Here is a 14,297-nt window from a genome sequence, read left to right on the forward strand (position 1 = left end):
CAACACGGGGATGGTGGGAACCCCTCATAATAGGCACAGCGGCTGTACAGACCCGGGAACTCAACACAGGGATGGTGAGAACCCCTCATAATGGGCACAGCGGGTGTACAGACCCCAGAACTGAGCACAGGGATGAAGGGAACCCCTCATAATGGGCACAGCGGGTGTACAGACCCGGGAACTCAGCACATGGATGGTGGGAACCCCTCATAATGGGCACAGCAGGTGTACAGACCCAGGAACTCAGCACATGGATGGTGGGAACCCCTCATAATGGGCACAGCGGGTGTACAGACCCGGGAACTCAGCACATGGATGGTGGGAACCCCTCATAATGGGCACAGCGGGTGTACAGACCCAGGAACTCAGCACATGGATGGTGGGAACCCCTCATAATGGGCACAGCGGGTGTACAGACCCGGGAACTCAACACGGGGATGGTGGGAACCCCTCATAATAGGCACAGCGGGTATACAGACACGGGAACTCAGCACAGGGCTGGTGGGAACCCCTGATGATGGGCACAGCGGGTGTATAGACCTGGGAACTCAGCACAGGGATGGTGGGAACCCCTCATAATGGGCACAGCGGGTGTACAGACCCGGGAACTCAGCACATGGATGGTGGGAACCCCTCATAATGGGCACAGCGGGTGTACAGACCCGGGAACTCAGCACAGCGATGGTGAGAACCCCTCATAATGGGCACAGCGGGTGTACAGACCCGGTAACTCAGCACAGGGATGGTGGGAACCCCTCATAATGGGCACAGCGCGTGTACAGACCCAGGAACTCAGCACATGGATGGTGGGAACCCCTCATAATGGGCACAGCGGGTGTACAGACCTGGGAACTCAGCACAGGGATGGTGGGAACCCCTCATAATGGGCACAGCGGGTGTACAGACCCAGGAACTCAGCACATGGAAGGTGGGAACCCCTCATAATGGGCACAGGGGGTGTACAGACCTGGGAACTCAGCACAGGGATGGTGGGAACCCCTCATAATGGGCACAGCGGGTGTACAGACCCAGGAACTCAGCACAGGGATGGTGGGAACCCCTCATAATGGGCACAGCGGGTGTACAGACCCGGGAACTCAGCACAGGGATGGTGGGAACCCCTCATAATGAGCACAGCGGGTGTACAGACCCGGGAACTCAGCACATGGATGGTGGGAACCCCTCATAATGGGCACAGCAGGTGTACAGACCCAGGAACTCAGCACATGGATGGTGGGAACCCCTCATAATGGGCACAGCGGGTGTACAGACCCGGGAACTCAGCACATGGATGGTGGGAACCCCTCATAATGGGCACAGCGGGTGTACAGACCCAGGAACTCAGCACATGGATGGTGGGAACCCCTCATAATGGGCACAGCGGGTGTACAGACCCGGGAACTCAGCACATGGATGGTGGGAACCCCTCATAATGGGCACAGCGGGTGTACAGACCCGGGAACTCAGCACATGGATGGTGGGAACCCCTCATAATGGGCACAGCGGGTGTACAGACCCGGGAACTCAGCACATGGATGGTGGGAACCCCTCATAATGGGTACAGTGGGTGTACAGACCCGGGAACTCCCAATATATATCTAGTTCTGTATACTTTGTAGCAATCCTCCATTCATACTCACACTTTGTCTCCTTAGACTCGGTTCACACTGGGGCAACTTGTCAGGCGACTTAGCCGCCTGGCAAGTAGCGTCCTGTTCTGTACTATGGAACCGTTCTAATAGGAGCGACACAAGTCGCTGCGACTTAGAAAAAGGTTCCTGTACCACTTTTGGGGCGACTTCAGGCGACTTGCATTGATTTCTATACAGAAGTCATTTTGCAAGTCGACGCTGAAGTCGGATTCCGGTCACCTGAGGCAGTCGCGCTGCAAGCCGTTTTTTTAAACGTTGCCTATGGAGATTTTTAAGGGTCAAAGTTTGTCGCCATTCCACGAGCGGGCGCAATTTTGAAGCGTGACATGTTGACATGATACATCTTCCACAATATTTAAAAAAATAAAAATAAATTGGGCCAACTTTTTATTTTTTTAATATATATAATGTTTGGAGGTTCGAAGTAATTTTCTAGCAAAAAAAAAAAGATTTTAACTTGTAAACACAGAGTCTGAAAATTAGACCCGGGCCTTACCTAGTTAACAGATATTTACAGTCAGGGGCGGACTGACCATTCGGGCACTAGGGCACTGCCCGAGGGCCCCATGCCACTAAGGGGCCCCATCAGGGTTGCCAGCCTCAATAAAGCCAGGGACAGTATGTAAAAATCTGTGTTTTTTAAAAAATCCCAAGATTATAGCTGCCCCGCCTCTCCAGTACCTTTTCATTGTGTGTGTGTGTGTGTGTGTGTGTATACTGTGTGTCTGTGTGTGTATACTGTGTGTGTATACTGTGTGTGTATACTGTGTGTCTGTGTGTGTATACTGTGTGTGTATACTGTGTGTGTATACTGTGTGTCTGTGTGTGTATACTGTGTGTGTATACTGTGTGTGTATACTGTGTGTGTATACTGTGTGTCTGTGTGTGTATACTGTGTGTGTATACTGTGTGTGTATACTGTGTGTCTGTGTGTGTATACTGTGTGTCTGTGTGTGTATACTGTGTGTGTATACTGTGTGTCTGTGTGTGTATACTGTGTGTGTATATTGTGTGTCTGTGTGTGTATACTGTGTGTCTGTGTGTGTATACTGTGTGGTCCCATAATCTATTGCCCAGGGGCCCCATAATCTCCTATTGCCCAGGGGCCCCATGAGTTGTCAGTCCGCCCCTGTTTACAGTATAGGTAAAATTCATGCATGGGGGTCTGCTTCCACTTTAACAGCATCGTGCCCAGGGCAGCCCCCCTATGTACCCATATGTAGGTTGTTGTGACCCACGTATCTCACCTTCTACCTTTCCAAATACATTTTGAACAACTTAGTACAGAACAGAGTCGTTGTCTTTTCCCTAAAAAATCCCCAAAAGGAATAAACTCCATATATACTCTGTACGAAAAACACCCCAAAAAAGAAGCTCCAGAACCTTCTTGGTCATGGGGTGTCTGGTGGTTTTTTTTTGTAGCACGTTTTGTCGCGCATCAAAACACGCGTCTGCTACCCGCACTTGGGCGGCATCAACAATCAATGGCACCGCAAACATTCAACCCTTAATTGCAGCGCATTTTCAAAATGGCGCGGCGAAATGCATATTATTTTTTTTTGTGTGTTTTGTGATGCGTTTCGGTGACACACAGGCGTGAACGCGGCCTGATGACGGATCTTTTCATGGTGGGAGCGTTTGAGGCACCACTGAAGAAAGGTTTGGCTCAGTCGGTTGGGTTAACGGTCATTTATCAAGATTGTGTATCACTTCGTAACTGGATTGGGGGACTAGGATAGGTCATCCTACAGGATCATTTAGCTGTACATTTACCGCTTCAGCCCCGGGAGATTTTAACCCCCTTCCCGACCAGAGCACTTTTTGCGAATTCGGCACTGCTTCCCTTTAACTGATAGTTGCGCGGTCGTGCGATGTGGCACCCAAACAAAATTGACGTCCTTTCTCCCCCCCCCTCCTCCCCCACAAATAGAACTTTCTTTTGGTGTTTTCCCCTGAAGAAGCACTACAGCGAAACATGTCGGGATAATGTGCATTGGTTTTTTCCCTTAACTTGACCTGCTTGTTAAGACCTCCATTCATATGAACTTTTGCCTATTTCTTTATTGAGATGCATATTTATATTTGTTCTTTTAACTTTAAATTCATTAAAAATGAAATCTTTTATAATTTGGATACAATCTTCTCTCCTCATTATTTGATTCTAATCTTATCCTTTCTACATTTGGCATATTATCTTATGGGATGTGGTGCCACCAATAATCGGACATAACCTTTATGTTCTTTTGGTGGTATTTGATCATCTCTGCGTTTTTTTTTTTTTCGCTATAAACAAAAAAGAGCGACAATTAAAAAAAAAAAAAAAAAAATTATATAATAATTTTTAATAATAATAATAATAATAATATTTTAATAATAATTAATAATATAATAATAATAATTAACAATTAATTAATAATTAATAATATAATATTTTTTAACTTTTTGCTATAATAAAAAAAAAATATATAAATGAAAAAAACTATTTTTTTCAGTTTACGCCGATAAGTATTCTTCTACATGTTTTTGGTAAAAAAAAAATTAAAAAAATAAAATAATCGCAATAAGCGTATATTGATTGGTTTGTGCAAAAGTTATAGCGACTACAAAATAGGGGCATTATGGCATTTTTATTATTATTTTTCTTTATTTTTTTTTTACTAGTAATGGCGATGACTGCGGCATTATGGGGGACACATCGGACACTTTTGACACATTTTTCGGGACCATTTTTGTAGGGATTGCGACATTATGGCGGACACATCGGACACTTTTGACATTTTTTCAGGACCATTGGCATTTATACAGCGATCGGTGCTATAAAAAAAAAATGCACAGATTACTGTAAAAATGTCACTGGCAGTGAAGGGGTTAACCACTAGGGGGCAATCAAGGGGTTAATTGTGTTCCCTATTGTGTGTTCTAACTGAAAGGAGGAGGGGACTGTGCAGGGGAGATGAGAGATCACGGTTCTCCGTCTCTTCTCCCCTCATAGAACCGGAAACTCTGTTTACATACACAGATCACGGTTCTCCGTGTGTCAGAAGCGATTCCAGGAGCCCCGGTGGTGATCGCGACCACCGGGCACTCGCATCAGTTCCGGGGGGGCGAACAGCAGGCGCGTGCGCTCCTAGTGGCCGCAGGGCGAAGCGATGTAACAGAACTTCGTTTCGCCCAGCCGTGAGATTCTGCCGCAGTACAACTGCGGAGGTTGGTCAGCAAGTGGTTAAAATAAATCTAGTGAAATTTTTCAAACTGGAGTTCTGGACAGAGGAAGAGATCAGCAGGGTCACTGATAGGGCAGTGCAGCCGGCCCTCCTACACCAGGCCCGGGCCCCATCAGTTCAAAAGGGAGGGGGGGGGGGCTTGGGCACCTACCAAGCAGGAGAGCCGGCTGCACTGCCTTGAGACTCAGCCCTTCCTTCTCTGAGCTGGGCGCTCAGCTGTCGGTTAATTGCCAGCTCCTATCTCTCCGCAGTGACTCACCTGTTGATGATCCTGCTCATCAGTCCTGCCTACTTAAGTTATCCAGCCCAGAGGATCTCTGCCTTCGCCTTGGTCAACATCACAGAGACTATTTCCTACGATTCTATTTAAAGACTTGCTTTTCTGACATCCCTTCTGGCTCCAGATCCTGCTTGCTGTTCTCCTACGCTCATCTCCGGCTCCCTGACGTTTGGCTTGTCTGACTATCTGTTCCGGTTTCTGAACTCTGGCTATGATTTGGCTACGTATTGTTCTATTTACTTTTATTATTAAACATGTGTGATTTAACTGTACTTCTGCCTCGGTCTGATTTCATGTTTTCTGACACAGGGGGATCAGTTCTAGTATCTGCACCTTCCACCTGCTGCCCAGGGCCCACCTCTGTGGCACCCCCTCCCTCGCAGTGCTCCCGGCTTCCCTCCTCTCCTCTCCCGTCGGCTACCGCTGTTGGCATACAGGGATATTTTCAAGATGGAGAGCAGGGAAGGGGCCAGTAAATGTGTAACTTACTGGCCCCTTCTATTCCTGAATGAACACAGTGAGCAACTGGTATGGATCCCTCCTGTGTCCATTCATCACTGAAGCATAGTAAACTGTGTTTGTGAATGAACAAGAAACTGTCATTCAATGTCCTGTGCAGACAAAGGGAATGGGGGATCTCTGTCCTCAGACCCTTTCTCTGTCTTAAATGTCAGACATTGGGGGTCTGTTTAGACCCCTTCTATTTCACCAAAGCCCCCCTCCCTAAAAGGGCTGTTAAGGATGTAAAATCGATGATCGGTGGGGAGCTGATGGATGGATGGATGGTTCTTTCCTCTTCTTTTTCATTTCTCTTTTCTCCTCTCCTTCTTTTCTCCTCCTTACCTTTTTCCACTTTATTTTTATTTTTTATTTACCAACGATGTTATATAGCAGTGATGGCGAACCTTGGCACCCCTGATGTTTTGGAACTACATTTCCCATGATGCTCATGCACTCTGCAGTGTAGGAGAGCATCATGGGAAATGTAGTTCTAAAACATCTGAAGTGCCAAGGTTCACCATCACTGCTATATAGTCAATGGCTTTATGTTTATACCCTTTTCTTGAATGAACGTCCTCAATGAAAGAGAAGAGGAAGGAACCCGTCCATCCATAAGCTTCCCACCGATCATTTATTTTACATTTTTAGGGGGGGGCTTTGGTAAAATATCAGGGGTCCAAACAGACCCCCCACGTCTCACATTTGAGAAAGAGAAAGGGATTGAGGACAGAGATCCCCCATTCCCTTTCTCTGCAGCCTCAGCTACACTGGACTTTGAATGAATGGGAAGTGCTCTGTGCTGAGCGGCTTCCTGTTCATTCACAAACACAGTTTACTATGCTTCAGTGATGAATGGACACAGGGGTGATTGGTAGCAGTTGCTCACTGTGTTCATTCAGGAATAGAAGGGGCCAGTAAGTTACATATTTACCGTCCCCTTCCCTGCTCTCCATCTTGAAAATATCCCTGTATGCCCACAGCGGTAGCCGGCGGGAGAGGAGAGGAGGGAAGCCGGGAAGCACTGCGGGGGAGGGGGTGACAGTATATCAGTTCCAGTGTTCCTAACAATATTGCAGAATGTGCCGGATGTAAACACTGATACTAGAGTTGATTCCCCATTTTGTAATTCTTTATGACATCTTTCTGTTGGAAAAAACTATTGAAAAAATTAAATGTAAAATAAATAAGAAAATATTTAATTCTAAAAAAATAAATAAAAATAAAAATTAAACAATAATAAGAAAAACTAATAAAAAATAAATAAAATCAAGGGCTTGTTCACATGTGCTTTGCTCTCTGAAGAGCAATCAGCATGTGGATTGCTCTTCAGAGAACATTTGGGCTGTACGGGGCCCCATGATTGCTAACAGCAGCCTTGGAGCACAGAGCTTGTTAATTGGCAGATCAGCCTTATGGTGGTTTCCCTCACTGAGGATTATGCCAGTAAGCAGGAAACTCCTGAAAAGTTATTGTGTGGTGGGTACAGACTTTTCCCCAAAAGGTGGGTGTGGAGGAGTTTCCCAACCAGGGTCCCTTCAGAGTTTGTTGGGGGTACCTTCAGAGTTTGTTGGGGGTCCCTTCAGAGGTTGTTGGGGGTCCTTTCAGAGGTTGTTGGGGGTCCCTTCAGAGGTTGTTGGGGGTCCCTTCAGAGGTTGTTGGGGGTCCCTTCAGAGGATGTTGGGGGTCCCTTCAGAGGTTGTTGGGGGTCCCTTCAGAGGTTGTTGGGGGTTCCTTCAGAGGTTGTTGGGGGTCCCTTCAGCAATGAGCAGTTTCTGCCTCTCAGGTTCAGTAAGTTCCCACTGACACCAAGTTATTTCAAGGTTTCCTCTGTAAAAAGGTCGGGAAAGGACTGAAATTTGTATTTTCTGGTACTTTGGCAGAAACTGCTTTGGACATCAAACATGAAAAGGAATTTTTGTTTTCAATTATCTGGGTGTAGAGATACATGTGGAGGAAACTGTTAACAGGAAAAGGAATTATCGGCCGCCTTCCCTGAGGGGGAATACAGAGTGCGGTTTGGGCTCTCCGCTGTCCTGGGAACGGGAGATCCTCATACAGATCTCAGGGGAGATATACTAATGGGACAGAACCTTATTTAACCCTGTGTAGCCCAAGAACCTCAGAACAGAGAGAACCCCCTCCCCAATGACTGGTGATATAACGACTGGTGATATAACGACTGGTGATATAACGACTGGTGGGGTAATGATAAGAGATGAGGGAAGCACAGATCCATAGATGGATGAAGCAGAAGCAGGGAGATCCTTTCACTGCAGGTCCTCAGATACAGCTTCCCCTCCAGGAGAGAGTGAGCAGCACTGTAGGCTCTAGATGGACAGTTGGATAAATGGTTCTATATTTTGGATGTATCCGGTCTATAAACCAGAGGCTCTGGATGGACAGTTAGATAAATGGCTCTATATGGAGGATGTATCCGATCTATAAACCAGAGGCTCTGGATGGACAGTTGGATAAATGGTTCTATATTTTGGATGTATCCGGTCTATAAACCAGAGGTTCTGGATGGTCAGTTGGATAAATGGCTCCATATTTAGGATGCATCCGGTCTATAAACCAGAGGTTCTGGATGGTCAGTTGGATAAATGGTTCTATATTTAGAACGTATCTGGTCTATAAACCAGAGGTTCTGGATGAACATTTGGATAAATGGTTCTATATTTAGAACGTATCTGGTCTATAAACCAGAGGTTCTGGATGGACATTTGGATAAATGGTTCTATATTTAGGATGTATCTGGTCTATAAACCAGAGGCTCTGGATGGACATTTGGATAAATGGCTCTATATTTAGGATGTATCCGGTCTATAAACCAGAGGCTCTGGATGGACAGTTGGATAAATGATTCTATATTTAGGATGTATCCGGTCTATAAACCAGAGGCTCTGGATGGACAGTTGGATAAATGGTTCTATATTTAGGATGTATCCGGTCTATAAACCAGAGGTTCTGGATGGACATTTGGATAAATGGTTCTATATTTAGGATGTATCTGGTCTATAAACCAGAGGCTCTGGATGGACAGTTGGATAAATGGTTCTATATTTAGGCTGTATCTGGTCTAAAAATCAGAGGTTCTGGATGGTCAGTTGACTAAATGGTTCTATATTTAGGATGTATCCGGTCTATAAACCAGAGGCTCTGGATGGACAGTTGGATAAATGGTTCTATATTTAGGATGTATCCGGTCTATAAACCAGAGGCTCTGGATGGACATTTGGATAAATGGTTCTATATTTAGGATGTATCCGGTCTATAAACCAGAGGCTCTGGATGGACAGTTGACTAAATGGCTCTATATTTAGGATGTATCCGGTCTATAAACCAGAGGCTCTGGATGGACAGTTGGATAAATGGTTCTATATTTAGGATGTATCCGGTCTATAAACCAGAGGCTCTGGATGGACAGTTGGATAAATGGTTCTATATTTAGACTGTATCCGGTCTATAAACCAGAGGCTCTGGATGGACAGTTGGATAAATGGTTCTATATTTAGGCTGTATCTGGTCTATAAACCAGAGGTTCTGGATGGACAGTTGGATAAATGGTTCTATATTTAGGATGTATCCGGTCTATAAACCAGAGGCTCTGGATGGTCAGTTGACTAAATGGTTCTATATTTAGGAGGATGTATCCGGTCTATAAACCAGAGGCTCTGGATGGACAGTTGGATAAATGGTTCTATATTTAGGATGTGTCTGGTCTATAAACCAGAGGCTATGAAGGAATGGTTGGCCATAGTGGCAGGAGAAATTATTTGCATGACTCCACCCACCACCCTAAAGATTACTATGAAACTATGAATATTAATTAGCTCCTAATATTTCTGTAAATGATGCAGAAACAAATCTAATGTTTGGGGGATGAATGCTGTGCGTTGTTCTGTACATTCTACACACAGATAATATACCGTCGCTGGGAATAGTCATTCGGATCTCAGTCGCTTGTGCGCAGCATTGCGCACTCATCCTCATGGATTCCTCGCTATCGTTATTCGGGGACTCATTTGCAGGCGGCGCTGGCAGCGGGAACTACCAAGGGTTATAAAACAAACACGCAGAGTCCTGAGATTTATTACATTCGCTTTAATGTGGGAACGAGAGGATCGTCTCCACAAACATCTCACGGAATGTTCTCAGCCGGGGAACCCAAACAGCTTCCAATTGTACCGACGCCACCGCGCCACGGCACAAAACACGCATTACTGTACAACCCAGAACCTGCACAACCAGCCACAATATCTGCCTCCAGCAACACACATCAAACTCTTCTGTATTGGGGCTCATGGGGGGGCTATCAGGAGCGGAGGGGTTCAGAGGCAGCTTGGGGGTCACTGTTTAGGTTTCCTCCCACACTCCAAAGACACGCTGGTAGGTTAATTGGCTTCTGTCCAAAACTGTCCCTAGTATATGAATGGGGACCTTGGATTGTGGGCTCCTTGAGGGTAGGGACCGATGTGAGTGTGAGATGTACAGGGATAGGGGCAATTGTAGACACTCACTCAGGATGGACTGGATGGACTGGTGTCTTTATTCAACCTAACAAACTATGTAACTATGTAACCCCTCACATTTGTGTAAATCTTTTCTTCTCTCTTTTCATGTGACAACACTGAAGAAATGACACTTGTCTACAATGTAAAGTAGTGAGTGTACAGCTTGTATAACAGTGTCAATTTCCTGTCCCCTCAAAATAACTCAACACACAGCCATTAATGTCTAAACCGCTGGCAACAAAAGTCAGTACACCCCTAAGTGAAAATCTCCAAATTGGGCCCAAAGTGTCAATATTTTGTGTGGCCGCCATTATTTTCCAGCGCTGCCTTCACCCTCTTGGGCATGGAGGTCACCAGAGCTTCACAGGTTGTCACTGGAGTCCTCTTCCCCTCCCCCACGATGACATCACAGAGCTGGTGGATGTTGGAGACCTTGCGCTCCTCCACCTTCCATGTGAGGATCCCCCACAGATGATCAATAGGGTTTAGGTCTGGAGACATGCTTGGCCAGTCCATCACCTTTACCCTCAGCTTCTTTAGTAAGGCAGTGGTGGTGTTGGAGGTGTGTTTGGGGTGGTTATCATGTTGGAATACTGCCCTGCGGTCCAGTCTCTGAAGGGAGGGGGTCATGCTCTGCTCCAGTATGTCACAGTACATGTTGGTATTCATGGTCCCCTCAATGATCTGTAGCCCCCCAGTGCCGGCAGCACTCATGCAGCCCCCAGACCATGACACCCCCACCACCATGCCTGACTGTAGACAAGACACACTTGTCTTTGTCCTCCTCACCTGGTTGCCCCCACACACGCCTGACACCATCTGACACCAAATACGTTTATCTTGGTCTCATCAGACCACAGGACATGGTTCCAGTAATCCATCTCCTTAGTCTGCTTGTCTTCAGCAAACTGTTTGTGGTCTTTCTTGTGCATCATCTTTAGAAGAGGCTTCCTTCTGGGATGACAGCCATGCAGACCAATTTGATGCAGTGTGCGGCGTATGGTCTGAGCACTGACAGGCTGACCCCCCCCCCACCCCTACAACCTCTGCAGCAATGCTGGCAGCACTCATTCGTCTATTTCCCAAAGACAACCTCTGGATATGACGCTGAGCACGTGACCTCAACTTCTCTGGTGGACCATGGCGAGGCCTGTTCTGAGGGGAACCTGTCCTGTTATACCGCTGTATGGTCTTGGCCACCGTGCTGCAGCTCAGTTTCAGGGTCTTGGAAATCTTCTTATATCCTAGGCCATCTTTATGTAGAGCAACAATTCTTTATTTCAGATCCTCAGAGAGTTCTCTGCCATGAGGTGCCATGTTGAACTTCCAGTGACCAGTATGAGAGAGTGAGAGCGATAACACCAAATTTAACACACCTGCTCCCCATTCACACCTGAGATCTTGTAACGCTAACAAGTCACATGACACGGGGGAGAGAAAATGGCTAATTGGGCCCAATTTGGAGATTTTCACTTACGGGTGTACTGACTTTTGTTGCCAGTGGTTTAGACATTAATGGCTGTGTGTTGCGTTATTTTGAGGGGACAGGAAATTTACACTGTTATACAAGCTGTACACTCACTACTTTACATTGTAGACAAGTGTCATTTCTTCAGTGTTGTCACATGAAAAGATAGAAGAAAAGATTTACACAAATGTGACTGAGGGGTGTACTCACTTTTGTGAGATATATATATATATATATATATATATTGCTTATATTGTTGTGCTATCACTAAATTTGGATGGATGCTTCGCCTTACAATACTGTACATAGTTTGGTGATGGAATCTGCTTCCTCCTCATTGTTACTTTGTATCTTTTTGCTGTTGAATTAGATGCAGCTTAAGCTGCTTTTACATTATACAATTTTCTTATTCAATTTCTTTGTTTTGTTTTACCTTCAACCATGTAGTGCAAGGGCCGGCCTGATTGCATACAAATCTAAAGTGTTTAGGTTCGACCTTGTATTATAAGGATTTGGTGACTCTAAAGGAAAATTGTATAATGTATGGCCAGCCTTAGACATCAATGTCACGTTATTTTATCCTCTAAATCTGTGACCAGCAAACAGCAGTAATGGAACTACAGAAATGATGACCTGATGGTCAAAGAGATGATAAGATCACTCAGACAAGGCATGCTGGAGCTTGTAGTTCCACAGAAGCAGGAAACCTATCACTTCAGTAAACCTCAGACAAGCAAAGGCAGGAATGAGTAAAAGGGAGAAACTCAACATTTACAGGCACTTACTAGATCAGCCTTTCTATCCTTTTTTATCCCTGAGAAAGCCTTGAAATAATGTTAAGGTATTGGGGAACCCCTACTAAAACCAATTAATCTGGGGTCCCTGGTAAGAATGTCCCTTACATTGGTGATCAGTGGGAAGAATGTTCCTCACATTGGTGATCAGTGAGAAGAATGTTCCTTACATTGGTGATCAGTGGGAAGAATGTTCCTTACATTGGTGATCAGTGAGAAGAATGTTCCTTACATTGGTGATCAGTGAGAAGAATGTTCCTTACATTGGTGATCAGTGAGAAGAATGTTCCTTACATTGGTGATCAGTGAGAAGAATGTTCCTTACATTGGTGATCAGTGAGAAGAATGTTCCTTACATTGGTGATCAGTGAAAAGAATGTTCCTTACATTGGTGATCAGTGAGAAGAATGTCCCTTACATTGGTGATCAGTGGGAAGAATGTCCCTTACATTGGTGATCAGTGGGAAGAATGTTCCTTACATTGGTGATCAGTGGGAAGAATGTTCCTTACATTGGTGATCAGTGAGAAGAATGTTCCTTACATTGGTGGTCAGTGGGAAGAATGTTCCTTACATTGGTGATCAGTGAGAAGAATGTTCCTTACATTGGTGATCAGTGAGAAGAATGTTCCTTACATTGGTGATCAGTGAGAAGAATGTCCCTTACATTGGTGATCAGTGAGAAGAATGTCCCTTACATTGGTGATCAGTGAGAAGAATGTCCCTTACATTGGTGATCAGTGAGAAGAATGTCCCTTACATTGGTGATCAGTGAGAAGAATGTTCCTTACATTGGTGATCAGTGAGAAGAATGTTCCTTACATTGGTGATCAGTGAGAAGAATGTTCCTTACATTGGTGATCAGTGAGAAGAATGTTCCTTACATTGGTGATCAGTGAGAAGAATGTTCCTTACATTGGTGATCAGTGAGAAGAATGTCCCTTACATTGGTGATCAGTGAGAAGAATGTCCCTTACATTGGTGATCAGTGAGAAGAATGTTCCTTACATTGGTGATCAGTGAGAAGAATGTTCCTTACATTGGTGATCAGTGAGAAGAATGTTCCTTACATTGGTGATCAGTGAGAAGAATGTTCCTTACATTGGTGATCAGTGAGAAGAATGTTCCTTACATTGGTGATCAGTGAGAAGAATGTTCCTTACATTGGGGATCAGTGAGAAGAATGTTCCTTACATTGGTGATCAGTGAGAAGAATGTTCCTTACATTGGTGATCAGTGAGAAGAATGTTCCTTACATTGGTGATCAGTGAGAAGAATGTTCCTTACATTGGTGATCAGTGAGAAGAATGTCCCTTACATTGGTGATCAGTGAGAAGAATGTCCCTTACATTGGTGATCAGTGAGAAGAATGTTCCTTACATTGGTGATCAGTGAGAAGAATGTCCCTTACATTGGTGATCAGTGGGAAGAATGTTCCTTACATTGGTGATCAGTGAGAAGAATGTTCCTTACATTGGTGATCAGTGAGAAGAATGTTCCTTACATTGGTGATCAGTGAGAAGAATGTTCCTTACATTGGTGATCAGTGGGAAGAATGTTCCTTACATTGGTGGTCAGTGAGAAGAATGTCCCTTACATTGGTGATCAGTGAGAAGAATGTTCCTTACATTGGTGATCAGTGAGAAGAATGTTCCTTACATTGGTGATCAGTGGGAAGAATGTTCCTTACATTGGTGATCAGTGGGAAGAATGTTCCTTACATTGGTGGTCAGTGAGAAGAATGTTCCTTACATTGGTGGTCAGGGAAAAGAATGCCCTCTTACAGCAGTGGTCAGAATGCCATTATTGCGGACAGCTAAAAAGTCTATTAGTTTACTTTTTTTTTTAAAAAGAAAAGAAAAGAA

General features: G+C 45.0%; 1 protein-coding gene across 1 annotated transcript in view; it reads right to left on the minus strand.

Annotated features, from left to right (window-relative positions):
• The window catches only part of MYLK (myosin light chain kinase), a 164,359-nt gene that overhangs the window by 108,350 nt on the left and 41,712 nt on the right, over nt 1-14,297 (minus strand).

This window comes from Lithobates pipiens, unplaced genomic scaffold, assembly GCF_037356315.1.
Source record: "Lithobates pipiens isolate NorthernLeopardFrog02 unplaced genomic scaffold, aLitPip1_a1.2 Scaffold_22, whole genome shotgun sequence".
Taxonomy (NCBI): domain Eukaryota; kingdom Metazoa; phylum Chordata; class Amphibia; order Anura; family Ranidae; genus Lithobates; species Lithobates pipiens.